General features: G+C 48.6%; 1 protein-coding gene and 1 non-coding gene across 2 annotated transcripts in view; one reads left to right on the top strand and one right to left on the bottom strand.

The window, feature by feature from the left end:
* The window catches only part of LOC138453026 (tyrosine-protein kinase-like), a 370,904-nt gene that overhangs the window by 297,439 nt on the left and 49,575 nt on the right, over positions 1-23,890 (bottom strand). The gene's annotated exons all lie outside the window — the stretch shown is intronic.
* Positions 7,527-7,653, top strand: LOC138460484 (U6atac minor spliceosomal RNA). Its single transcript, XR_011263182.1, has one exon. It is a non-coding gene; the product is annotated as a U6atac minor spliceosomal RNA (small nuclear RNA).

Genomic DNA, 23,890 nt, shown 5'->3' on the forward strand with positions numbered 1-23,890 from the left:
ACTAGATCAGGTGGGCACAGGCCCTGGATATGTAAGGTCAGGTCCCTGGTTGATATTGGCCTTTATGCTCGAGTGAAACTCAGTCTTGTCTTCCAATGTTGGGGGAAGATCTCCCAAATGGATTGTGCAGGGTGGTCGCTACAACACTGGATCCTGGGGATCTAGCCGGCTGGTCTTAAGAAAATAGTTAGGGCTTATGTGGTAGAGATCCAGCATCGGGGGTCCCAAAATGGTGGACTGGGCAGGCGTTGATGCTTTCAGAACCATGCACTGGGAATTCTCATTTTACAGGAAGTAAAGGCTCTCCAAGATGGTTCAGGTAATGCTGTAGAGTAGTGTGCAACATGAAGAGGCTAGGTCTCCCTACCCTAGCAGAGAGATGGCTCAAGCACTCTATAATGCAGAGCTGCGCTTCCACAAACTGGTCATAGGCCCTTAACCCTAAACTTGGAACAGTGACTAAATCCCCTGCTAGCTCATGAGTTTAGTGGTGGAGTGATAACTCCCGCTGTGTGAGGATGGGCCCTGCGACGGTATGGGGAGGATTCCATGGCCTATCCCACCATGCCCCAACTGTTGGCAGCGGGTTCTCACGTGGGCCCATTTGGCATCCCCAAGTCATCCCCCTACCCTGGTAAGGCACCCACAAATCATACCCTGCAGAGTAGGCATTGAAACATCATCATACATGAATGGGCATCAGAAGGCACCTGCCCCGTTGCCCATGAGTCAGATGGCGCCTGTAGCATTGACAGCTAGAAGCATCGATACCGAAGGAAAAAGCGAGAGAGTTTACTAGAAGACAGCAGGAGGTTGGAGGTGATAAGGAGAGAGAAGTGGAGGGGAATATTGACAACGAGGTTGGGAGAGATATCTGGTGGGCGAAAGAGGAGAACATTGTTCAGGAGAGCATTGAGGAGAATATTGTGATCGAAAGTATTGAGTTGGAAAGATCTGAGATGGATTGTGTTGAGAAGGTGAGAATTGGTGAGGGGGTGGCTATTAGAGCCAGACTTGGGGGGAACAGTATTGAGGAGGAGCCTACTACTTGTGGGCAAATGAAAGGAAAAGATTTGGGTGATTCAGAGAAGGATGGGTGGAAATGTAATGGTGTCCAGGAGAGGTTGAAAAGTATTAGAGTTTAGAGTAGAGGGCTCAATCAAGGGCCAGGACCCTGGACAGGGAGGTGAGGTCAGAGTAGAGATCCAACCAACCTAACCTGCCTCTGCTTGACCACTCAGGGGCACTGGCATAATCCCACAGCTGATCATGGATCCTTGCTAATCCCTCATCTGTGATTACACACAGGTTCCTGACGATTCATGACAAGGGTCTCCCCGAAATACTGAGATGCGAAAGAAGATTAAGAGAAGCAACAGGAATAAAAAGAATATTAAGTAAAGCAGGAAGACCGTGTAAAGAAACGCTGCACCGGAGGGGGTTGTCTGTACTCCTGCTCTCTATACGGCAGAGGAGAGGCACAGATGACCCCGGCCAAGATTCTCTATACGGTAGCTATGGTCGAGCAATCAACGCCTAGATTCTCAGGAGGTGAAGCGGGTTGGTTCTTAAGTACAGTGTAGTCCCCAAGCACCCACAAAGGAATCTCTACACACTGTATTAGTTAAAACACAGTCTTTATATAAATAAGGTTCAATGTTATATACACTATCATGATAATACACTTTGTGATCCGATAATTCGAAAATGGTAAATATATACAGTCCTAGGTGGTACCACGATTACTCTGATTCAACACAGCAAAACGATATCAAGCATAGACTTAGAAGGAAGACAAGTTGGTTAGCCAATTGCCAGAATACTGAGCCCCTACCATCAGGCACAGTTCTGAATGAGGATCCCCCCACCTGGGCAACCTGTAAATGAAGATGCACTACAAGCCCAGTCCATATATAGTCTACTAGAGTCTTATCTTCTTCTATAGTTCTGCAACCCAAATGTACCTTGTGTTGTAGAGTTCTTCATCGGGGAATCGACGGGTCCTTTTTGAGCGTGCTCCCTTTCAAGCGGGAGCCAGCGGTGCTCATTGACGAGTGATCAAAGACGTCCTGCAACAGGAGAAGCGTGCGGTGCACCTCGACGACAATGGTTTGTTGCCACCGAGTTAGTGAAAAACTTTGGTCCAGCAAGGGCGTCGAGTCGTCCGTGCCTGGCGTCGGCGAACGGGACGTGACCACGGCTGGCTTCAGTATTTTCATCAGCGTCTCTGAGGTCTTCAGGTGGCGGGAACCCACTGGTGGAGTTTCCTCAGTCGTCGGCGGCCTTGACTTTCTCATGACGATGACGATTGCTAGTCCCCTGGTGGGTCTGTGTGGCGGGGTCTTCGGCTCCCTCAGGTGCGGAAATGCTCCCGGGTTCCTTGTGGGGCTCGGGCCCGGTTGAGCAGATTTCCTTGCCCGGTTTCTGCGGGGCTGTGGCCGGCGCAGGGCATCACGGCCTGGGTCCTTGGATCCCAGATGGGGACCCGGGTTGAGGTAAGGAGTGGGCATGATTCTCCTGCTGGTGTGGCCATGCGTTCCCAGGCAGCTGGACGCGGTTTACCGACGCCCTTTTGATCTTTTCTCCTGATTTGATCCAGAGGCGGGTGGGCTCCTACTCTGGTGCTACAGAGAAGTGTAACCATGGGAATTCATTGTTGTTTCCCCATGGGTTGATGTTTTACTGCCCTCTTTTTAAATGTGGGAGCGGCAAGTTAGCATTTGTTGTCTGGGAGGCCTTGGTTCATTGTACAGAGGACTGTAGTGGTCAGACAGGCATCCCTTGGTTGCTGTTTCTGGGAAGACTCACAATGGTTAAACATTCTGCAAAGCGCAGGCATCTGGTCCTGTCTTCTTCTTCATCTTCCTCTTCACCTGAGTTGTACAGGAGAAGAAAGAAGAAGGCTAAGCGCTTTTCCCTGACCAGAAAGGAGTTAAGAAAACTGCTCAAACTTCATGGAGGGAGTCGCGTCCATGCGCATAGATGCAAGCGCAGGCGTCTGTCTTCATCTTCATCCTCTTCTTCTGGCACTGAGTCCTCAGCCTCTTCCTGTTCCTCATCGGCTGGTGTGTCTGCCCGGAGGCATGTGCATCTACGGGGTTGGAAGACAGAAAGTTTGCAGAAGGCGGCTGCCCTAAAACTTCCTTTTGAAGGGTCCGAACCTTTTGGGGATTCACTTGAGAATAAAGTGCATAAAGTGTTTGGAGCGGACAAACATGCTGACAAATTGCAAGGCATGCCTGCTTCAGCGGCCAAGAAGTCTTCCTCTAGTGCTGGTGTGGTGACCGGCAGGTCTTTCCCTGGCTCCTCATCTCATTCTTTTCGAAAAGCAAGGGAGGGTTGCAGTGCTCTTCGCGTCCTGGTCCGGTACCGAAGTCCTGACGGTTTGGACATGCCAGTAGGCTGGCGGCTCCGACAGTTCTTCCCAGCATAGGAACGGTGGTGATCGGATTCATGGGTTCTGGACACAGTTCAGAGGGGATATCAAGTCAATTTCCTATCTCCACCTGTCCAGGGTTGCATGGTTCTGACTGTGGTTCCCAGGTCACGGACCAAGAGGTTGGCTATGGAAACCACTCTCTCCGATTTGTTGTTGAAGGTGGCCATCATGCCCGTTCCTCTCCCTGTTCGGGGTCAGGGTTTCTACTTGCGGGTGTTCCTGGTCCCCAAACCTTCAGGGAAGTGTCGCCTCATTCTGGAACTCAAGGCACTGACCTGCTTCATCCAGAAGGATCACTTAACAATTGAGACTTTACAGAACATTCTTCCAATGTTGTACAGGGGGGATTGGATGGCATCTCTGGATCTGCAGAATGCTTATTACCAAGTGGGCCTCCATCCCAGGCACATGAAGTTCTTCCGTTTTGCAGTGGGATCCTGACATTTACAGTTCAGAGTGCTCCCGTTCCGGTTGCGATCTGCCCCCAGAGTGTTCACTAGGCTGGTGGCTCTGCTGGTGGCGCATTTGCATCTTTGGGGCATTCAGATTTTTCCCTACCTGGACGATTGGTTTATCAAGGCGTCCTGCTGGCAGACTGTAATGACTCATATCCAATTAGTCCGCCAGGCATTGCAGGACTGGGGATTCCTGGTGAATCATAGAAGTCTCAGCTGGAGCCTTCTCAGGATCTAGTTTGCACCAGGATGGGGAGGGTATTCTTGTCCCAGTAGGGGGTCCATCGCTTGCTGGCTGTTCTGGGCAGGGTTCTCAGGAGGCAGTGTGTCTCGGCTCACCTGTTGCAGGGGCACATGGCAATTTGCGTGTTTCTGGTTCCTTGGGCCCCTCTTCATTTATGTCCTCTGGTGTCTTATCTTCTCCACCACTGGCTACCGACATCTCAAGCTTACAAGGCTTTGATTCCTGTGTTCCCAGCCCTGCGGGACTCCCTACTGTGATGGTTGGGGGTTCCGAATCTCAGGCTGGGGTATCCCTGGTCCTTCCTCCTGTGACAACTCTTACTACCGACGCCACCAGAAGGGGTTTGAGGGCAGTGGCGTCACCAGGAATCAAATATAGGAGGGGCACAGAGGGGGCCATAGATAAAAGTAGGGGGGCACAGACAAAAGTGGGGGGGCATCTATGAAAGGTAATGTGTGATGTCACAAGCACTCCTGCAGAGAGGCTTTTGTGTACACCAACTACCCACACCTCACTGCACCTCCCCTCCCATCAGAATGCAGGCACGAAACAATTCAGTGACTAATGGACCATCATTAGGACTTTTGTGGCTACATTCTGATGGGAGGGGCTGCAAGCTGCTCCATCACTGCTCTATTTGAGACAAAAGGAGTTTTGCCATGTGATATGCAGACATTTGCCTCAGTGAGTGTCTCAAATAACACCATGAACAGAGAAAACAGTCACTGCTCGACTTTGGTAGGGAGGGCACAAGGGGGGGCACATGATTTCAGAGGGGGGGCACTGGCCCCCCAGACTCCTCCCTAGCAATGCCACTGTTGGGGGGCAACATTGAGGGTCCTCTCAGCTCAAGGGTTGTGGGATCCGGAGGAGAGCCGTCGTTCATCCAATTGGCGAGAGATGTGTGCCATTCTCCGGGCTTTGGTGTACTTCAAGGTGTTTCTGGAAGGCTGGGTGGTTTTAGTCCGGACGGACAATATGACGACCTTAGCGTATGTCAACCGCCAAGGAGGTTCCGGCCGCTCCTTGAATGCTCTGGCGGCTCACATAGGTTCTTGGGGGGAATCGCATCTGGTGTCCCTGGTGACCTAACATGTCAGGGGGGTGGACAATGTTCGAACAGATCTTCTCAGCCATCCGTTTCTCTCCTCTGCAGAACTGGTCTGTCGGACCAGGTCTTTGCGGCAATCTGTGTCAGATTCTGGACCCCTGTTCTAGATCTATTTGCATCTCCAGCTTCGGCAAAGGTTCCCCTCTTCTGCTCACGGTTTCAGGCCGCGGATGTTTGGGGGGTGGATGCCCTCTCGGTGCAGTGGCCTCGGGGGTCTTCATTATGCTTTTCCACCTCTTACCCTTCTACCCCAGGTCGTTCAGCGCATCAGAGTGTCCAGGGTGACTGCGTTGTTGATAGCTCCGTTCTGGCCCCACCGGAGTTGGTTCCCCTCTCTGTTGGAGCTTCAGTTCCAGGAACCTTGGTTGGTTCCGAAGTGGCTTTGTCGTTGGAAGTCCGCCGGATTCAATGGGCAGTGTGGCTATTGCGCGGTCTAGGTTGATGTCTCAGGGGTTTTCAGGTCCTGTGGTCTAGTCTATAATTAACCGAAATGTGGTCCCCTGGCGCTCTGGCGGCTCTGAAAAAAGGGTCCGGTGGGTCTGTTGGCTGGGCTTGGGGTGTTTTACGGTTGGTAGTTGTTGTGTGCTGTTAAGTCTATGTGTGGTTTGTTTTGTCGTTACAGTGTACTGAAGTTTGGGTGGATTGCTATGTTTTAGGCTTGTGGTTGTGTTTGGTTAGAGTTGAGAGGTTTATGCAGTGGGGTGAAATTGTTAGTAGTTTGGTTAGTTGGCATTGCTGTTCTTCTAATTATGTCTAGGTGAGATGCTTGCTATCATTCACTTATTCCATCTGAGTGTGGTACTTGCTTATTTTCAATATTCTGTCTAGAAGTGAGGCAGGCTAGTGATCACAAATCCATCCATGTGTGGCACTTGTTATCATTCGCATTTCATTTTAAGTGTAGCGCGTGCTAACATTCCTAATCCTGTCCAGATTCGACATAGGCTAAGGTTAAGAATTCCCTCAGAGCGCGGCACATGCTAACATTCACATTTCTATCTACATGCGATGCAGGCTAAGGTTAAGAGTTCCCTCTCAGTGTGGCACATTGTAACATCATACTTGCCAACCCTCCCGATTTAGGCGGGAGACTCCTGATTTTTCAGCGAAAAATCGGGCTATTTTTCACTGTCTCCCGCCTGAAATAGCTGTAGCCCCAATGCATTCCTATGGGGAAACGTTGGTCTTCCGATTTCCCTTTGGAAATCTCCCTCACAGCTGTGTCAACATTCACATTTCACCTGGGCTGATCAAAGCACTTTCGTCAACCACTATCGTTTGAATGTGTCCCACTCATGGGAGGGTTCCTTCGGGGTTGGGGTTTTGTCAGTGAAGATGTGATTTTGGAGTTATTAAAGGTATGTGTTTTCAGCACTGTTTTTGGCTCTACGTCTCATTGGGACCTTTTCCCCGTTGCTGCTATGGTATGCCTCATGATGTAAAGTCCTACTCTTCCTCGTCACAGTACTGACGCCCCTCCTCACCCTCCCTGCAGGGAAGGTCCCATGCTACGGCTTGGTAATATGAAATTGAGTGATGTGGTTATGGGGGAGGATATATTGGGATTAAAAAAAATAAAAGAAGGTCCTGTGTCGAATGCAGGGGACCCAAATGAGGTAAGTAATGTGACGAGGAAGAATAGGACTAGGAGTAATGAAAATTACTGGTAAGTAACCAGAGCATTATTCCACCATCCATAACCATCGTTTTTGCTCCTATAGAGTATTCCGAAGCAGATCCTTGCGTCCCAAACTTAAAAAGCTACGTTGAACACGCAATATGCAGACATTGGGGTGTCTGCTCCCTAGCCTGTCTTTCACTGTGTCCTTCTTCTATGTCTACGGCCTTCGCCACAGTCTCCTGTGAAGCAGCGCTGATCGCTCGCGAGAGTTCCCTGTTCCGAAGTAAATGTCACGCGGCCCCTGTGAGCCATGACAACAGAGCAGGAAAGGGGCGTGGTCTTCAGACAGGGAAATGCCCGAAGCTGTTGTTGTCTTTCATGGCCATTGTCATAGACAGAGTTCTCGCTCTCTGATTGGCTTAAAACGGCGCATATATTATAGCATGCAACGCGAAACAGCCTTTCCTGCTCAAAAGGGCCACACATATACCCGAGCGGACGGCACGCGGACGGCACGCGTGAAATCATCTGAAATGCCATACACTTTTGGAGTAACCGTATGATATGTTATAAATTACACAACGCAAATGTAACCATAAAAAAGAAAGATCCCATTTTGTAGCTCATATATAGGGTTGCGGCTCTCTCAGAGCTGCGTGTTGTATGAAAGGAGAGAAGGTTAGCACTCCCCTTGACAAGGATGGAAGAGGTCCCAGTGGCCTTTCAACACATATACGGTTAAGGCACTGCCGCTTACTTCGTGGCGTCTAACCACGTTTTTATAGGATTCGCGCAATCTCATGCCTTCTGGCACTGGTGATGGTGATGACGCTTTACACATGAATACATAGACCTCGCAGCTGTCTAGAGTCGGCCTCAGGTTTGTCGAAAGGAGGCGACTTTCTAGTAATGCAAGGGCAGGGTTATGGAAGTAGCATGCATGCATGCCAGCGTGCCCCACCACTCGGAATATGCTGCTGCAGCCCTGGTTTTCAGCTTGCATTCTGGGACGTGTAGTTGCACATTTCGCAATTATAAACCCAGCACAACCATCTCAAAATGAAAAGTTAAAACTTGGATTACAATAGCATCTCCTGACTTCACTGGGGTACGTTCCCTGCAAGAAGCAATATGTGAGCACAACATAACCAGCTTAATAAAATGCACACAAGAAACGGACCCGTGCATGTGCAAACCTCACGAATGAACCGCTCCAGACATGAGGTTACTAATACCTGCCTAAGGCCTGCACTTCACAATTTCTGATACTGAGGTCGCTACATTTGGCACCATTGCATTGGTTACGAATACCCGCTATTACAGCGCTTAGATGCGAGGGGAACCAGACCTCAAGCTCTATACAATGATGCAAATTATTATCATTATTATGACATATTCCCACGTGAGCACGTGGGTATTAACAGCTGTTCATCCCGAAAGTAAAAGCAAGAACGCAAATTGCTATTGGTGGTGTCTGTTTACAAGGTCAAAGGGGAAGCAGTGTAGAAGGGTAATTAGTGCAAGATTGATACTATTTGTCAGGCAGAAGGCTGAATACTGCAGATTCTGTACTATTTATAAGGACGCCATGTAATAATAGTGATAGTTATTTATATAGTGTGTTTATCCAACATTCTTTACACAGGACAAATGTTCATGCGCCATTACCCAAACACTTTATTATAATTGTTTTTAATTTTTTTATTGTATTTACCAAAAACTAATTGGTTTTAACAAAAGTTGAGAGTGTCTGTTCCTCTTTACTTGTAAAAAAAACAGGAGACTTGTTTTTTTCCTTCTTTTTCTTTTTCTTCTTTGTCTTGTTCTATCATAATGAAGGCATGCTGCAAAATGTTTGCCGTAGCCAGTGCCCAAGATGTTTTCTGTCAGCTTATTAGCCGTAGCCACCAAGTCTCCTCCTCACGTAGACATGAAGCCTCCAGGACAGTTGACAAATAAACCTTTCTCAGCGTTGTTAGCACCGGTCACAAAGTTAGTAAGTGTCGAACCGTTTCTACCGCCTTCTCCTCTTTGCACAATCTGCAGAAATTTGATGAGCTGCTGCCTCTGATAAACAGAATTTCATTGGTTGGCAGCAGGTTTAGCCTTGCTTTCATGAAGAGCTGTCTCAGTGGTCTGTTCGGGAATATTTTTATAGATTTCACCGGGATCATTCTATTTACGCTGCAGGTGAGGTAGATGACTCAGAAGTTTGTTCTTTTCTGTTATTTCTAAGGTTTTAATCCAATCTAGTTCCTCCAATTTCCTCTTTATTTTAAGAGGATTTGTCAGCAGGTCTGCTTGTGAGCAGGCAATCGAATCCAGTTGTTCCCTTTTCTTTTTCACCCATGTTGCAAGGATCTTTGAGCTCCCTGTTTTGATTTCGTTCGCCATCAAGTTGTACAAGGTTGGTGATTCTGGGAGGAGGATTTTCCTGCATAGGGACATGCTGTTATTTTCTGCTATGGCTTTTAGCGCGATCGGCCCTAGTTCTTTCCTTATTGCCCGTAGTGAAGTGGATTTTGGAACCGAGAGCAAAGACCTCCAAATGAAATCTTCATTTTTGGGCCACATTTTCTCTGGCAGCATGGGCATTGCCTTCACACCGCATGTCAGGCAGGAAATGACCTTTGATTTGTAGTATTTTAGAACTGGTAGCAACGAAAAGCGCCCAAACTTGTTGTCCAGCATTCTTGCTTGTGTGGTCATAGTGCGCGCCTTAGCCCAGATGAAACTTTGCATGCTTGTTTCCTGTTTGGTGTTATCCAGCACGACTCCCAAGTATTTGAATGTTGGGACTACTTCTATCAGCGTATTTTCCAGGGGCCATGAGGCTGTCATAGCACATTTGTTCTTTTTAGCCAAAATCAGTATTTTTGTTTTTCCTATATTGATTTGAAGTTTGTTTTTGTTGATGTATTCCGCCAGTTTTACTATTTGACGTTTGAGGCCTATGGGAGTCTGGTTGATCACGTTGATGTCATCAGCATACAGGATTCTAGGGACTTGCATTGCTCCACCCTTGGGGTGGAAGGCCCTAATCACTTCCGTAGATTCTTTATAATCGCCAATAAATGCCGTGAATAGAGCTGGCGCTACTGGGCATCCCTGTTTTACGCTCCTCATGATTGGAATGCTTTCTGATAGCAGGCCCATTCCGTTTAATTTTACCTGCATCGATGTGTTGGAGTAGAGTGCTGTTACCGGGCCCAAGATGTTCCTCGGACAATTTGCTCCTACGAGTTTGTTCCACAATAAAGATCTTTCCACATTATCAAAGGCCTGAGGGAGGTCTATAAAGGCTAGGTAAGTATTTGAGGACCCTTCTAGTGATTTGGCTTTCAGGAGACTCAGGATCATGATGTTGATTGAGGCCCGGCGTTCTTTTGGAAGCCAACTTGAAAGGGGTCGTACAGTGGGGCAGACTTTATCCATGCTTGAAATTTCTTGAGTAATAGCATGGCGAAAACTGTGCCTATACAGTCCAAGAGCAATATCGATCTGTACTTAGATGGATCGGCTCTGTTGCCCTTTTTAAAAATGGGTACTACTACGGATGAAGTCCATGAGGCCGGCACTGATTTGGCTGTGGTACCATTTTCGAAAACTTTGCTAATGAAAGGCACCCACTCATCTGGGAAGGATTTGAGATCTATATTAGTGATGCCATCAGGGCCTGGTGCGCGTGAGGTTTTTAATTTTCTTATGATGGATTTGATGTCCTCTTCATCTGAGAAGATATACCATTCCAGGTTGTTTGCTTTCGATTCTGTGGCTCTCTTCCCGTCTATGGCTTGGAAGAGGGCTGAAAAGTGCGCTACCCATGCTTCTTCGCTCACACAGTTTGCCTGTGACGGAATGGTATGAGCCCCAGATTGTTTAATGAGTGACCAAAATTCGCCGGTGTTTTTGCTTCCTAGTTTCTTTAGCATCTCCTCCGCATCTTTTTGGTACATGGAAATTCGATGCTGTCTCAGCCACATCCTAAAGTCTTTTCTTGCCTCACCTGCTTTCCTTAAGGCTGTCTCCGTGTTTGTGTTTTTGGCTTTTCTTGTTAGGCTTCTTACTAGAGCTCTTTTTTCGACTAGGGTCTTGTCGTAATGATGGTTTTTGGGATCTATCCCTGCCGTCTTTTTCTTCTTGGTTCTTATTTTGAAGGGATTTAGGAGTGGCTGGTAATCTGGGATTTTTGCTGTCACATCTTTGCGTTTCCCTTCCTTTTGATAATTTAGATTCAGAGCTTTTATTCTTTCCGCAGTCAATTTGAGTCGGTTTCCTTGAGCGCTCGGCTCAATTTGAGGTTCGCAGAAGAGTTGCTTGCGCTTTGGTAATTCCCAGGTGGCTTTGAGAAGATTGTGGTCGCTCGCTTTTGTTTTCACAATTTCAAAAGTTGTAGCAAGGCTTAAGATATTATCTGTAGCGAAGATAAAATCAATGGTAGCACTGGAAGCATTTCTTTCCCAGGAAGGCAAACGATTATGATTTGGAAAAGCCTTATCAAGATTGATAGTAAGGCCATTATGATTCGCATAATCCCACAAAGCTGTGGCCGATCTACGCAGGCCACTGATTGTGTGATCAAAAATGACCAAGTCGTCTGCGTAAGCCAGGACAGTGCATACCAACTCCCCAATCTTAGGTGGGCAATTTGAGACGGCCGTTATGGCCAATGGTATATCATGGACATACAGATTATATACCAAAGGGGCCGTCACACAGCCCTGTTTCACCCCCCTGTTCTGCTGCACTTTATCAGTCAGGTGTCCCTCTTGATCTAATTTCAGTCTAACTGACGTATTATAATGCAGCAATCTAAGGTAATACAGGATGCCTGCTGGACAACCAAGGCCGTTAAGTTTAGACCACAAACGTTCTCTAGGGATGGTATCGAAAGCTGCTTTAAAATCAATATATAATGCGTATAAAGGTGGTGCACCTTTATTGCGTGCCTTAGTTCTCAACAGGTTCATAACCATTAAATTGTGACTCGTTGAATAACCCTTCCTAAATCCACACTGGAAGATGGACAGAATATTGGCCCTTTCTACCCATGATTGTAATTCATCAAGCAGTAATGAAGCAAACAATTTACCCGTTGTATCCAACATGGAGAGGAGCCGATAATTATTGGGATCTAGGCGATTACCCTTTTTAAAAACAGGTATCAATACTGCTGTTTGCCATGAGCTCGGTATTAGCCCCTGAATCATTATCTTCTTAAACAGTTGGTGTAGGGATGACGACAGCACGTTTTGAATGCTGACGCCGCTTCCTGATCGGACCGCTAAGAGGATCCCTGATGATGGGCGACCAAGTTCGCTTCTTTTAGCGGGAGAAAGTTCGATGGAAAAACCATCTAAATATGGTTTTTCCATCAGCCAAGTTTCTTGTAAGGCTAAAATGTCAAAATGGCCCAAATTTATGTCGCCTTTTTCCAGTAAATGATGATGGCCTCGCGTATTCCATGATCCCATACTCAAAGTTGAGAGTGATAGTGTTTACTTCTCTTGCCTTACCGTTACTTGAAGATCGTCGCTGTGGGTGTCTGGCTGGTATTTCTTGGCATACGCTGATATGGTTTTTGGTAGCCATGCCCATAAATGGTTCATCGGAGGGAGGGTCAATCCTTTTGATGGTAGCTGCTGATTCTTCGTGGCAGGTGTTGGCTGACTGTCCCGTGACCTTGGAGTCTTTGACGTTAATGAGGCTCTTTATTCTCTGTTTGCGGGACTCCTACCCATTTTTGGGGTGGCAGGTTCCTTTAGTTCATCGAATCTGTTTCTTCTCTCTGTGTTTCTTTGATTTCTTGGTTCCGGTGGATTGGGCGCTTCTTTTGAAACATGATCTTGAGGATTAGCCTTGTGCCTAGAAAGTCTCAAGGAGCTATATAAATCCTCCGTTTTGGATCTGTAATGAGTTGCTGTAGTTCTTATCAGATGCTTTGAGTCGCTCTCACCTCTGGGTATCTTGTGGTCAGTGTCGACTAGTAATGACAGGATGAAACCGTCTTGGGAGAGTTCTTCCAGAGCCTTGTTTATCGAATGGGGCAAGGCCGCAGCATTTATGTGGATGTATGCCTTTGCCGTCGACCCTCTATGGTACAGTTCCACCCTCACGTAGTCTCCTGCTCTCAGGCTTTTTAGTGTGGAAATCGAGCTAAAGATGTTTCTCACCGTCCTCCTGTTCAGCACCATCTTCTCCCGGTTTTTGTGTGATTGTTCTAATTTCAAGATTACAATTTCTTGAAGTTGGTCTTTCAGCTATGTTTGAGAGCCCTCCCTTGTTCCTTTGATGCGTGTCTCCTCCGATTATATGCTTTCTCGCTCATGTCTGCCACGTTTTGTTTTTTGGTTCGTGCTTCAGGGTGGTGTGCCAATGTGCCTGTTGATCTCTCTTCTCTATTTAGGGATTCTTTTTGCTTTCTATTAGAATTTTCTGTACCACTGATCTTCGTTCTTTTTTGAGAATGTGGCACATTTTGCTGTTTTTCCCTTCGGTGCTCTCTCCACCTTCACTCCTCTGAATTCTTGCTCTTTGTTATTTCCACACTTTGAACCTCAATTTTTTCGTCTTATACATCGATGTGGGAATACTGTGATATGTCCATGGCGGATTGATCCGCTAAAAATTCGTTTCTTGTTTTGGGGGAATTTGCAGATGGGGCGCTGGGGCTTTGCTTTTCAGTGTTTCCCCTGATGGCATTGCTGGATACTGCCCTCCCTTTCATGATTTCCCGTTCTTTTTCCCCTACTGCCATTGATTTTGTGTTGTGTTTTATTGAGGGCGTGGGACTGAACTCGGTCCTTTCGGCTAATTTCAATAGAACTTCTTTGTGAGTCGAGTCCAATTTGCTTGTTTTGCTCTGTCCCCTTGTCACTGCTCGTTTCCGATCTTCTGCCATCTCAACCTTACGGCCGGTTCCACCTTCCTTCTGGTTCTTTGCCAATGTGGCACCTTTCTTGGGCGAACTGGCTTTGAAGAAGAAAACCTCCGGTAGGTTGGATTGTCCTCCCTCCTTATTGGTATGGGAGTTGAAGATGCTAAAGTTGCTCCCGTTTTGGTCCTCTCGCAAGCTGGTTTTTTGCTGTATATGCTCCGATTGTGTTGATTTGTGAGGTCTGCCCTGTTTTTTGCTCTACTTGTCCTGTGTTTCCTTTGATACTTCTAGTCGGGCTGGTCTCTGCACCACTCATGGATTTAGCCGGAGTTCTGTCTCTGGTAGTTTTTTGTCTGTTTTGCTCTGCAGCTCTTATGTATCCTTCTAGGAATGTGAGTTTTGTGTGCATCCTGGCTATCAATGTCGCCTGATCTTTCACGGTTTCGTTGATAGTCTCATAGAGTTTGCAGAAAGGATTCAATGCTATCGTTAGTGCGGACATTACAGTGGTCATATCGGGTTTTTTTGTTGGAGTATCTTTGGGCGTCGTTGGCCACTGATCTCCATAGCTCTGAAGCCTATGCAAGGAACTCAGGGAAGCATCTTGTGCAATTGTCCTTGTCGGTGAGTAAAGTTTAGATATGATTGGAAAGCTCTTGCATGGTTTCGGAAGAGGTTCCTCTGCAAGTTTCCCTTTCTTTGTCGTTGTGGCGTTACAGTTTCTTTCTGCTTGGGTGGCTCCGGCCTTGGTTGATGGAGATCTTCTATGGCTTGTCCCTCGCCCACTGTGTTTGCAGCCCGCTTCTCCTCATTTATGCTTCAAGATGCCTCGAAGTCGCCGTCTGGTGACTTCTGCAGATCAGGGGCTACATTGGGTTCAGGTGCAGTGATATTGCTCACAGGCAAATCATTTTAGTTCGTATTTTCGTTCGTTGCCCTCATTTCTGAACCATCCTGGGAGACGATTGGAGTCTCCATGGGCTGTGTTGTTTTTTCGTTCGCCTCCTGTGGCGTGGCTAGAGGTTCTGGCTCGGTCAGAGGAGAGCTAGCGGTTCGTTCAGTGCCAGTTTGTTTTGCGCACACCGATAGCCCTGTTTTACTTAGTTTTAGTGCAGGTGTCGGATCACTTAGAGCTTCAAGGATCTCAGCGTCTGAGAGCTCTTCCAGATGGTCATGGTTTCTTTTTTCAAGATTGTTTGTCACATAATTTGCAGGGATGCGTAGCGCCGTCTTTTGGAAGAATTTTTTTATTAATGACATTTGTGCTTCTTATACTTGTTCAGGCGCCTTTGAGCTGCATTTATTCGCCCTGGCATCCGGGAGTTTGGCAGTGATTTTGAGCCCACTTGGTTGTCTTCCTGAATTGCTTTGGCCAAGCGTACGTCCTCCTTGCCAACCTTTGTTATTTCTTGTGGTCGATTTAAACTCGGGATCACCTCCTTCATGGGAGAGTCCTGCGGCGAGTCACTGGAATCTCGGGATTCGGTTCTGCCTTCTCCCGACTCCGTGGTCATCTGCTACCTCCAAGTCCTGAGCGGCTACACAACCGTTCCTCGCTGTTCGCGGTTCCACTTTTTCCTTCGTGGCCCCTCCCAGCAGGCCTGAGGTGGCGGCGTCACGCTCATCGGGCAGACCTACGGCTAGCATACCCGTCGGGGCAGGCCAAGGAGAGGACTCCCCCGTCACAGCATTCGAGGCCCCCTGGCAGGTAGGTGCGGTTTCCGTGTCTTCTGTGTTGTCGCTGATTTTACTTGATTGTTTTCCGCTGACACTGAGTCCATGGCTGGGATTGCTGGAGTCGGCGTGAGGGCGCCATTTTTCCCTGGCGCTGCTTTCTTGGAGATTACGAGTGCCTCGACTGAACTAGCTGCAGGATCCATCTCTGTCGTCGCCCCTCCGGCCGCCGACGGAGAGGATCTAACCGCCGCCCGCTCAGGTCGATACTCGGGGACCGATGTCGCTTCACTCCCCTGTAGTAGCGACTGGGTCTTGGTTTCCCCCATCTCGCTTGCCGCTGCCAGGCCACCGTTTATCTGGGCCGTGATTAGAGATAATGGCCCTCATTACGACCCTGGCGGAAAGTAACTGACCTGACCGCCATAGCGTAAATAGCGTTTCCGCCATTGCACGACGGAGTAAAGTGCGGCTAATTCCGACCCATCGGGCACGAGCACTACGCCATGGCGGAAGTGCAAAGTCCGCGATGGCGGAAATGTCCCCAAAACGCCCCTCACCGCCGTCGTAAGGCGCCCTAGGTGCAATTCCGCCACCCATCATAGCGGTCACCGTAATGAGCGGTAATCGCAAAATACGGTGACCGTAAATATACGGAAACGGAAGTAAAAACATGGGCCCGGAACGGGAAACAGCACGCCATACACCTATAAAATCAGAATCCCAACACAACCATCAAAAATCCTACCCTGAGACACATCCCAACCCGTTAGCCACCCTAGTGAAAACAATAAAAATGGGAAAAGTTGCTAAAAAAGCGTGCGACCGCAAGCGGCAGGTCCACTTCTCCCATGAGGAACTCACCGTGCTCACAGAGACCCTCCAGGAGAATGCTGCCGTCGTCTTCTCGACGCAAATGACCAGGACGGCACTTGCGAACAAGAAGGCCATATGGGCCCTGGTGGCACAGCGGGTAAGTGCGGTGGGGACCGCACCCCGCAACCCACAGCAATGCAGAAAGCGATGGGACGACTTGCGGATACGCGTACGGAGCATACTATCCGCCAACCGTAACATTGCCACAGCTACCGGGGGAGGATCGGAATCACCCATCAAGTTGACCCCCTGGGAAGAAATCTGTGCCTCCACCATTGGAATGGAGAGTATAGAGGGAGTCGGAGGGATGGAGAAAGGAGTGCAGACATCCGAAGAATCAGGTAGGTGGGCCAAATAAAACAATGCTAAATCCACAATGTCCAATCATGTGAAGTACCATGTGTCCACATAGTGCAACAGAAACACATGTCCAGGAGAACGTCCACATACATTGGCCTGATAGCGCACTTTAAAAGTCACTTTAAATACATAAATAATTAAAAATCCTAAAAACACCCTCTACACGTGCAGCATGCACACCCTAACTGCAGGCTGCAAAACAACTGCATCCTCAATCCACACAAAAATGAAACCACCTCCAAGGCCCTGACCCAAATCACCCTCAGGTACCACCCCGATGCATGTGATACATTGCCATTCCAATTTCCACAGACCCACAAATAACGCTCGCCCTCCTTTACTCCAACACAGGGTCCGATTCAAACGACGAGCTTCAGGACACCCCTACCAGCACACCTGCAAAGAGGGCCAAGACCAACGGCCAAAGACCCTCCACCTCAGCTGCACGGATCAAGACACGGCAGCAGCACAAATCAAGTGGCAGCACACAGGAGGGGACTTCAACAGGCACCCCAGCAGCCAGCATGCCCACAACAGCAGCACCACAGGTCCCCCCAATGGATGCCACAGAAGGCACTGCTTCTGGTGGCAGCAGCACCATAGGTGACACTGCATTAATGGCAGCATGCTCCGACACAGAAAACGGTGCTGTCGATGTAGGATCCATCCATGACCTGTCTCAATCCCCCTGTTTGTTTCATCCCGTACACCATGAGGATACCACGCAGGGGCACCCACAAGACGACGACTGGCCATCCCCCACAAGCCCTGTGGCAAGGCAACATGAGGTGATCAGCCCCTCTGTGACACCACCGCAAATGGGCATGGCCCAGCAGAGGCAACAGTCCCTCGACCAGGTGATCGTGCAACAGCAGCAACTGGCCACGCTCCTTAAGGAGCATGCTGATGAATGTGGGGGTACTAAGGCAGCCATAGAAACATCAACTGAGACACTTAGGTCAGAAATGGAGAGAAGTACAGAGACACTAAGGGCACAAATGGAGAGAAGCACCGAGAGCCTGAGGGTACAAATGGAGAGAAGCACCGAGAGCCTGAGGGGGGAACTGCATGCGACGTCCAAAGACGTATGTGCTGAACTTGCCGCTGTGCGCCGTGTGCTCACTGAGCTCTCACAAACTCTTAGGGACATGCATGGACGTGAGCAGGCAGAGACATCATCCGTTGCAAGTTCCGTCCAGGGCAGCCCCCAACGTAGATCTGGGAGGAACCTGCGCTCCACAGGCAGGGGTGCCCCTGATACCCGGAGAGGGGGCTTGCAATAGCGTCTGCCCACTGACAATGAGCATCTTTGGACACTGGTGTTCGGGGGGAAGGTAGGAGGGTGGAGGGGGTGTGTTGGGCTTTCTTGGGTGGCGGGTCGATGGGGTGTGTAACATAATTTCACATATGCTATAAACATTTCACAATCATCCAATGAGATGTGTGGACATTGATCTTTGTGTACGAGGCCTTTATAGGCGTACAGTCCATATTGTGCATGTTCCAGACACACACAGTGCCACAAGTCCCGTGTCCATGTATCAGCCACCAGGCGTGAGTGCTAGAAGCATGAATCTATGATAATCTGACGAATTTCACGGCCCTCCTGTGCCTCGCGGACTCCTTGAGGTGCTGCCACATCCCCACCCTCATCATGACCATCTTCAGGTGCTTGCAGTTCTGCGTCAGGGGGCATGGGCACATTTCTACGTACGCACATGTTGTGTAGCATGACACATGCCATGACCATCTTTGCAACCTTCTCATGGCGGTACAGGAGTGCCCCGCCAGACCTGCTGAGGCAGCGGAAACGAGCCTTCAGTAGGCCGAATGCCTGTTCTATGACTACACGGGTACGTGAGTGGGCATGGTTGTAGTCCTCCTCATGCTGGTTCTGTGGGTTCCGGAGTGGTGTAAGGAGCCATCTCTTCAGTGGATACCCGGCATCACCTGTATGTGGACAATAAAGGATGTTTGTGGAATGACATTGCTACGTACGCATCCCCCCCCCTTCCTGCCAGGTCATTGCTGCATCACATACCCCACATTATCATGCATGAAATGAGACTCACCGAGTAGCCAGGATCTGTTCCCTGCGTGTCGCTCCATGTAGCGTGGTATTGTAGAGTTCCTCAAGACCATAGAATCATGGGTTGATCCAGGAAATCGGGCACAACAATGTGTAATGATCCTGTTGGAGTCACACACCATTTGTACATTAAGAGAATGATATTGTTTTCGGTTGCGGTACTGGGCCTCCATGGCATGTGGGACAACCAATTCCACATGGGTGCAGTCGATGGCACCAATGCAACCCGGTATGCCGGCAAGTGCATGGAATCCCACTTTTGTGTTCGTAATTTCCTGCTCCGAGCGTGGTAGAGCGATGTAGTTGTCTGCGTGCTTCAGGAGGGCATCGAGCACTTGCAATAGTGTCCGTGACAACAGTGGCTGTGAAATGCCATGCAACTGTCCGACTGTGTGCTGGTAGGTGCCTGTGGCCAGGAAGTGTAGTACAGACACCACCTTCAGTAGGGGTGGGATGGCGGTTGGGCTATCTATCATGCTGGCAAGGTCAGCGTGTGTCATGTCCACAATGGCGGTTATGGTGTCCCGGTCCAAACGGTAGAGGGTGTGGATCTGCTCATCAGTGAGGTTGAACGGATGAGCTCGGAGGCGTGGGATTGCGGGCTGCCTGCGTGGTGGTAGTGGCTGTGCTGGTGGGCCTTGCTGGCCCTGCCTTGCCCTCCTCCTCCTCCTGCGTCTCCTCTGTGCGGCCGGTTGTTGTAGTAGTTGGTGTTCGTCTTCTTCTTGAAGTTGGAGTACTTGCAGTGCTATCAAGTCCCCCAGGGCCAACATCGCTAGTCCTGCCGGTAGCATTTTGGAGTGGGTGTGGTTGTGGGAGGGGGTTGGGTGTGCAATTTATGTGTTTTCAGGCAGTATAGCCTCCGCCTGTGGTGATTCATTCCACCTGTGCAAGCTGCAATCCCCTTTGGGCGAGCACGTCCTGCACACAACGCTGCAATTCGATGCATGGCATCTTGCTATTACAATCATGTATTTAATCCCGATGGCAGTGGAATATTGGTTCATATGTTCATTCTGCTATGGTCCCATTGTTTCACATACTATCTTTACAGTCGCGAACAAACTTGTGAAGGGTCAGTGGAATGTAGTACTCGATTAACGGTGGACCCTCATGCAGCACTGTACCGAGGTTCACCGACGGGCGGGGCGTCCCATTTGTGAGTGAAGGCAGTTGCCATTTGCACACACTGCCGCACTACATGGATGAATTTGTGATTTCAAGCGGTCACAGATGCCTTTTCGACGTGATGTTGCAAATGAGGAATTCGAAGGACAGCGCTTTCGGTTTTCATCTAGCGGCGAGGAGACGCCCACAGGTCTGACTGCAGATATAAAGTTCTATTGTTTAATGTCCTTCGGACAGGGGCCATGGCGAGAATGCAATGATTGATATGAATAGTATGGGATGCGCAATAGCGTAGTGGACGATAAGGCAGGACGTTCCAAAATACATGTTACTTCACAACACTAGAATTCCGGGCTGGAGCACAGTGGATTTTGCAGACTGCATTACGCACAGACTCAATGGAAATTTCACATGTTATGTGAGTAAATAATCAGGCGTTTTCATACCGGAATGAGGGAATGATGTATGGATGCATGGACAGATGATTTAATTGAGAGTTTACCATGTACATGGCTTTTTGGAATCTATCCACTTCCCCTGCGCTATGTGATGCAGAGCTGCCATAGTGGGACCATCGTCTATCTGCCCTTGTTGAACCCTCCCTGTCTCGACGCGCCTTCAAACACTTGTGTCTATGCACGTTACTAATCCCATCTAATGGATTCCGTTTTAACAGACGCATGCACACAAAGACTCGTTTGTAATAGTGTATTCACCTCGATTTATATAGTTATGATTCGCAAGTGATTTTTGGGTGGGAATAATCCTTTTGAGTGGGCTAACATGCATATGGCTGTAGATTTAGTGTGATCATTGAAGTGAGTAATTCAAATTAAATTCTGATGCCCATACCATTCTTTTTCATTTCATTTGGGTGACAGGTATCTCCTCCCCTTTTGCCGCTGCCATCTGTATGCCACTCCTGCAGATGGCTTTTACTCCCGACACCTGCTGCTTCGTGTTAATCAGTGGAGCACCATTACGATCTTATGGGACGATCGCCAATGGGCCACATGCCCTTACGCAGTACTAGTGGCTAGGAGCAACATATCGACCTTTCAGCTGGACTAGTGCCTACCTAATGGGACGGCCCTGCGGTTCTAGGCGCTTCCATGTTGCCTTTTTGAACGTGAATGTAGCCCCTGTGTACCATGAAGGAACAGGGCGTCACACAAGAAGAAGCTGGTCATTTATTGCGGATGCAGCCCACAATAATGAAATATATTTTGGAGTTCATGACCTAATGGCTGTATGGGCTTGGTGATTTTGTCGTGCATTAAATTTCTATTATGATATTAACCTTGTAGCGTTATTCTTTGCAAGTAATGTAGCATATTCCTATTTGTGGAGCGATGTATTGTGAGAAGATCTGCATTGGGTTCCGGCTTCTGAGTATAGTTGCGTGGTACTGTACTGGCCGCGTTTGCCTACGAAGCCCAGTGAGGTCAGGGATAGGGGCTGCCATTATGACTGTTTTAATGATGTCATGCTCAGGGGCGGGGGATTAGCTTTTGTGTAACAGATGCCGGTCAGCCAGGTGGATTGGTGGAATGATGTGATTATCAGAATATGGCTGGTCACAGGTGCCTGTGTTTGCGTGCGTTTCTTGGAGGGAGACTGAGGTCATGTCCATTGGAATAGCTTCTGTATTCGTGCCATCTGTGCCCTGCAGCTCCCATTGGCCCCTCTTGAGATGGGCCTGGCTGCTCAGTCACTCTGCCGACTTGTGTGGTACATGCTTATGCTGATGGTTGGTTTGTTTACTGGCAAGAGTACAGGGCTGGTGCAGTCTCCCTCAGGTTACTGCTTTGAATGTTGCCTTACACTGGTGTCAAGCGATGGGGGCCTGTTGTTGTTTTGTCTCATATTTCAGTTCATATTGCTGTACTTGAACCTTCACATGCCTGTGCTGCATCAGTACGGCAATGGTGACATGGCAAATATGGATGGCCACTCACAAGGCACTTGGAGCCCCTACATTCATTTGTTCGTTGGCATGCATGGGTGACTTGTACATTTCACTGGTTGCATTGTGTGACTTCATTGCACCTACGAGGAGTTGTGCAATGTGGCCAGGGAGTGGTGTACAGGCACTCAGTAGGGCCATTTACGGTTGGTTCGCGTTGCCGTACTTCTCATCATGGCGGAATGGTACTTTCCGCCATGCTTGATGGCGTTAGGTAAATGTCCGCTAGGGTCAGAATTCGCGTACCGTTGCGCCATGGTGGTAATTACGGTTTCGCATGGCGCGCGTGCGCGTACTTGGGGCAGTTAGCGTTGGCGTTCACTACGGTGTCGCTAATGGCATCGTACTTTACGGTGACGGGTCATAATCGCACCGAGCGCTATTCGATGGCGGTATTGCATTTCCGCCATCGTTTTTCGATTTCCGCCAGGGTCGTAATGAGGGCCAATGTCTTTTGCTTTCCTGGGAGCAGTGTCTCGCCATTTCGTGGGTGAATGCTGGGGCACAAACTGGGTGGAGCTGATTGGAGACGGTTCCTCGCCAGTTGCTGACCCTCTAACGATGGATTCAGTGGTAATTCTGAACTTCGGAGGCGGCGTTTGTCGGTCTCTCCTTCCATTTGTGGAAGTTCCATTATTGCAAGTGGGTTTTGCACAGTCGCGGTTGAGACATGTCTAAGCAGTCCTGCCTGCCGGCCTGATAAGGACTGCAAAGACTGCTCCAACCTCAGCGACAAGCTCCGCGGCCACTCCGCGGCTCCCAGCAGTATTTGAAGGTCCTCCCGCAACGATAGTGAAGGCAGTAGAAAGCAGACTGGATGCAGAAAGGAGCTGGAAAACGCTGGGTGGAGAGCTCTCTGCAAAGACTGCTCCAACCGCAGCGACAAGCTCTGCGGCCGCTCCGCGGCTCCCAGCAGTATTTGAAGGTCCTCCCACAACGAAGGTGAAGGCAATAGAAAGCAGACTGGATGCAGAAAGGAGCTGGAAAACGCTGGGTGGAGAGCTCTCTCTTTATAGACTTTGGCAAGGATGAAAGGCAGAGTCGACCATGCTGGGATTTGAATCTGCAACCTGCAGATCAAACACAGATCACAGCAACAAGCATTCAACCCACTGAGCTATCTTCCCATAAAAGAGTTTTAAAGGAGCGCCAGTCAGCAATGCCCATCGCTGTGGAAAATAGTGAAGGCGTGCCACAGTTTACCAGGCTGAATCCTAAACAGTGCAGAATATTAACGATTTACCATGAGGAAACCTAAATAGCGGAGCACATGGACCCACATGGCTTCCATGAAAGGCTCACTGGTGGGTGTACAAACGCGCACGTAGACGAACGAAACAGAAAAAATCAAATAATGTTTGTAGCACATTTGGAAAAGTAGGTAGGTGACCCCAGAAAGTTAGCTCTGTTATTTAGACCCTGGCATTTTACCCAAATTTAGGGACGTCATTTCACCGAAATTCCAGGGGTAGCAGAAGTGACATCACATGACCCTTGACCTCTGATGACATCACAGGAAATGATGTCATTTGACCCCACCACGAAGTTACATCACAGGAAGTGATAGAACACAACCTTTCACCCCTTGACAAAACAATACATGGCATCACATAGCATTGTTCCTAAGTACCAACGAAATATATGGTTACAATATCACTGTAATGTAATATACATTTCATACAAGAATGGATCAGCATACGTATCGTTAATATCAGTGTGTACAGGCCCATGTTACAAAATTACTGTGAATGCAAGCAGACGTCCAAGGCCAAATGAAAATGATGTGTTATTATATAGCACTAACACTTTATATAGAACAAATATACGTACAATATCACCCAACCCGACGTAGCTACTCATTTATCAAACTCAGAAGGATGAAAGGCTGTGTTGACCTTGCCGGGATTCAAACCTGCAACCTGTGATCACACACACATCACTGCAGCGAGCGCTAAAATACTGGGCTATTTTACCAGCCATAGCTATTTTACCGGCTATAGTAAAATGTGCAATTACATGTCTGAATGTTCTCAAAGTCAGAAAGCAAATTACA

Source organism: Ambystoma mexicanum, chromosome 4p, assembly GCF_040938575.1.
Source record: "Ambystoma mexicanum isolate Mex_15411 chromosome 4p, UKY_AmexF1_1, whole genome shotgun sequence".
NCBI lineage: Eukaryota > Metazoa > Chordata > Amphibia > Caudata > Ambystomatidae > Ambystoma > Ambystoma mexicanum.